The following is a 4,649-nucleotide window of genomic DNA, read 5'->3' on the forward strand; positions in this document are numbered from 1 at the left end:
GTCCCCCTGTCAGAAGACTGATAGGGAGGAGAGAATATATCAGCTTCTCAGGGGAAAGAGTGAGACAAAGAAAAAGGAAAGGCAAGTCAGAACACAAAAAAAGCCTGTTGAAGTAAAAAGAATCAAAGAGAAGGATAGTGGTGCATCTGAAAAGGAGAATAAGTAAAAGAAAATCTGAAGAAGACAGAGGGAACACACTGGAGAGGTATTTGAATATATATAATGTGCCTTGGGACGGTTAAATCTCGCAGTACTAATGGAGTTTATCTCCCTCAGGGTTTTACAGAGAAGTAGAGCTGATAGATAACCGATAATAAGCTCTGATTGATGCCTGAAGTTATGCATGGTGGGGGAGCGGTGAAACTGGTGACGAATGACACACACACACACACACACACACACACACATTGACAGATAGAGTAGAAGCACACGCAAACACTGGCTGTTGAGTGCTAAACAGAAGATCATAAGACATAAAAATAGTGCCACGTCCTTAGGTGTGTTTCTGCTTAGGTGTCCCGCTGGAAAGAGGCAGTTTGAGTTGATTAATTTCCCCCTATTTTCTGCAGATACAGGTGAGGACACAGATAAAGAAATGAAGGGGTGAGGGGATGACGGAGGGAGGGAGGGGGATTCCAGGCGAGACAAAGCAGGCAATCTCCCCTCAAATGAAATTTTGATGAGAAGGCTGATATGCTTAACTGAAACGTTATAAATACACAGCAGCATTAATGGCTTGTCACAGAAGAACGAAAGGGGTTTGCTCTGTCTGAATGTCTAAACTGTCATCAGCGTGCGCACACACACACACACACACACACACACACACACACACACACACACACACACACACACACACACACACACACACACACACACACACACACACACTGCACAGATTATATCAGGGGTTTGATATACTGCCCAATCTGCAATAGCCAACTAAATTAGAGGATTTGGTGGATTGAGACCCACCCTATTAAAAAGACATTGCATAAAGTGATCTCCAGAAACCAGAAACACACTCTCTCCTCCACAACATCAAATACACACACTCACTCAGTCCACTTTCCATGCCACAGTGTTAGTCCCAAAAGCCCATTATGATCTCTGGAAATTCATCTTTTGCTCTGCCATGATACTTGCATGTGCATTAGAGGCTTATGAGTGTAATTCTCTCCAGCAGTCGGTCCCACAGTTTTAATTAGGCATGTGAGAGATACAGAAATACAAAAGCAAATACCAAGAAAAAAAGAGGGGAAAAGACTGAGGTTGTAATCATTAATGTTTATGGTCCCACATTGACTGCTGCTGCATTAAAGGCTCTGTATGTCGCAACCCATCAACTACAAATTAACCCTCTGAGGGCAAAGGACGCGCCGGAGCGTCCAACGATGTTTGGACAACAGACAACACGCCTATTCAAAAAGCTTTTTAAAAGAAATGCCAATAAACAAGGGCACGTTTTGCTGTGTGCACTAGCCAGACCCTCCTCGTCAGCGCTGTGGAGGAAGGTCTGGCAATGCGAGACTACCTAAAGTGAAACTAGCTACCAGAAATATGGGAGAAATCTGCTAAGAAAATATGGATCCAGCACTTTGTCCAGACCCCTGTAGTACATCACGACCTCTGTTTGTATCTTTGAGCAACTTCTGACAAACAAAAGAGTCAGTAGGTGTTGTTTGTTTGGGCCTGAGGGCGCAGACATCATTAGGATGTAGCTGGAGGACAAAGTTTATCAGAGATATTGGCTAATTACCTTTACAAGGGGCAGGGGCAGATGGAGGACAATGACAAGAGGAACAGAATAGTTCCCGTTTTCTCAGAGTGATATCGCCGTTTTCAGCACACATGACCTTAATCTTCCCTTTCATTTACTTCTCAGACAAATATGGAATTCATTCATTTCAAATATTTAGTCACGGTGTATTTGCAGAATATTGATTCTTCTCTATGAACCCCTTTCCTCATTATTGCTCTTTGCTGCTGCCACTGCTAACAAAACAAATTGAGTAAACAGACTGGTGTGTGTGTGTCCCATTTTCACACTTTTTTGTTCACACAGTTTAGTCGATCAGAGCTGAAACTTAGAAAATACACAACCACATTATGTGGTCGTATGTCCAGACTGATTAGCATTTTGCGACAATGAACAGATACATTTGATAACGAAATACTCACTGTGACCGCCATTCTAACATTATCTCTCACAATCATCCCGGCTTGACTACAGACTTCTTTATAGAGGTTAACTAAGGGATAAAATAGTCCCTCGGGAATATGTTTGAGAAGGAGGCTTGTATATATTATGCAGGAAAATTATCCTGCAGGACTTTTTTTTTTTAGGATTAAGTTTTAACAGCATTCCTGATTTTTAGTTGGAAACACATAAAACTGAATTATTGCCAGTGTAGAGGTTGGTCAGAGCTGTGCGAGGAAATACATGAGGTCATCAAAGTCAATTTACCAATTATAACGATAATGGTGTAAGTTGTCCCACGTGAAAGATGCAAAATAGCTGTGTGAGGGAGATATCAATCAAGCAGTCTGTACACACACAAACAGTCATAAAAAGAGCTCTAATCAGGTAGATTAAGTGATAACAACGGTATGGGTGGACCATGACTGTGCAGGGGCTTTAATCTGGCTAATTAAAACCCTTTCATTCATAAATTATGACAACCTCCTTAGTGTTTCATTCCTCTTTAGGCATTACATTTTTTTTATTATTAATTAAATAAAATATTTATTTAATAAACCAATAAATAAAATATTTGAAGACTGTAAAATATTATAGCTTTTAATGCTGTTAAAAAAATGTGTTCACATATTCTAATACTGTTCAATGCAATGCAAAAACGTTAAACCGGTAAATGCTAGATCAGATCTGTTAGACGTGTCAACGTAGTTAGGTTTAGGCATTAGGAGTGGGGATTGGTTAAGGGTAAGAATGACAGGGTAAGCCAATCAGATGCATTATAAGCAGTGTTGGGCGGCGAAGGTGAAGTTACTACCAAAATGTAATACATTATTGATTACTAGTTAGGCCTACTGTCATTTGTGAGTAATTAGTTATATTACAAAATTACTGTGTCTGAATTGTAATGCTTTACACTACTTTTGCGTTACTTTTGAGTTACTTTCACCAAAATAAAAGCAGAAGTATGACTTGGCAGATAGCTTGTGAATTTCACCACGGGATCAACAAAGTCTCACCTTTATCCACTATATATATCATAATTTATTCATATTATTTTGCATTATTAATCTGAATCTGCAAAGTAACTAAAGCTATAAAATAAATAGTTAAGCAAATCGTACAATAGCCTTTTGACTCTGAATTTTGGTGGAGTAGAAGTAGCCTAATATGTAGGCTAGGAGAAAATAAAAATACTCAATTTAAAGCACCTTACAATTCGAAGTAGCCTACGGTTTAGTTACTTTCCACCGCTGATAAAATGTAATATTACGTGTAGCAAGACACGTTTTTTCTGTGTTGGTGAATTCTTAAAAAAACTAACGACACTAAATGTCGGGTTAAAATGCGTTGTAACTCACGTTACTGAGATTGTAATGGGTATAATATTACCGACATTTTATTAAAAAGGAATACATTACTGTAATTGCGTTACTTTTGTAATGCGTTACTCCCATCAATGATAAGGCAAAATAAGGCGGGCCATGAGGCACATCCTGTGACGTCGACACGTCCAGCGGATGCGATCTAGCATCTACCCGTTAAACCCCGCTCCTAACGACCATAGGCAGTGAAAGAAATGGACACAGCGATGCCATATACTTCGACGGAGAACAGTGGAGTAAATTAGAAGCACTTTTCCGCTGATGGCGGAGCGTACTGCGCAGCTGCTGCAGCCTCAAACTGAACTCGACGACGTAGATGTGACGTGAACAACGTGTCTGAAAGTTGGAAGTTTTCTGGTAGCTGTGCCGAGAGAAATCTCAATCATTCCGAATCTTGTGGATAAAGTGGATCGTGGATAAATGTTACTTCATATGAATTCACTTGCCAAATATCGAAGTATTTCCAATCCATCAAAACTGAAACCCAATGCTCTCTCTATGGACTTCTCCCTCATCCCCGACTGCCTGTGAGCTTCTCCTGACTATACAGTAATTTCTCTACTGTGCGACAGAAAGTCGTGTGGTGATGACACAATCGTTAGCCTATTTTTACAAAAACAGCTGCTACGGGGCCATAACATGAAATGGATGTATAAAAAAAGCAACCACTTGCTAACAAGTTTGTTCTGCTGCCCCCAGGTGGCCAAAAAATCCATTCATGCAGCTTTAAAGTTGATGTTTTTTATGTTTAATAATTGTGATTAACCCAGGTGTGCCTTTCAACTTTTAATGAAATAACTTCTTTGCAATCTTACACTAAATCAGTTGAGTGTAAACTGCTTGACTTATAAATGCTTAATACACAGGGGAACAAAAAAAGAAATCATCCAAGACAAAAGAACTTATTATCAAAGACCATATTCATCGAATTAATAGTCAGGTCTCCCACTGTGTGTGTGTGTTGGTTGTTGGAAAGCTTACAAGGAAAAAAAAGTTGTTACAATATAGATATAAAAGCAAGATTTCTTAATGTTTCTTGCCTAAATAGTCAACAGAGGATGCATTAG

Source organism: Perca fluviatilis, chromosome 1 (genome assembly GCF_010015445.1).
Source record: "Perca fluviatilis chromosome 1, GENO_Pfluv_1.0, whole genome shotgun sequence".
Taxonomy (NCBI): domain Eukaryota; kingdom Metazoa; phylum Chordata; class Actinopteri; order Perciformes; family Percidae; genus Perca; species Perca fluviatilis.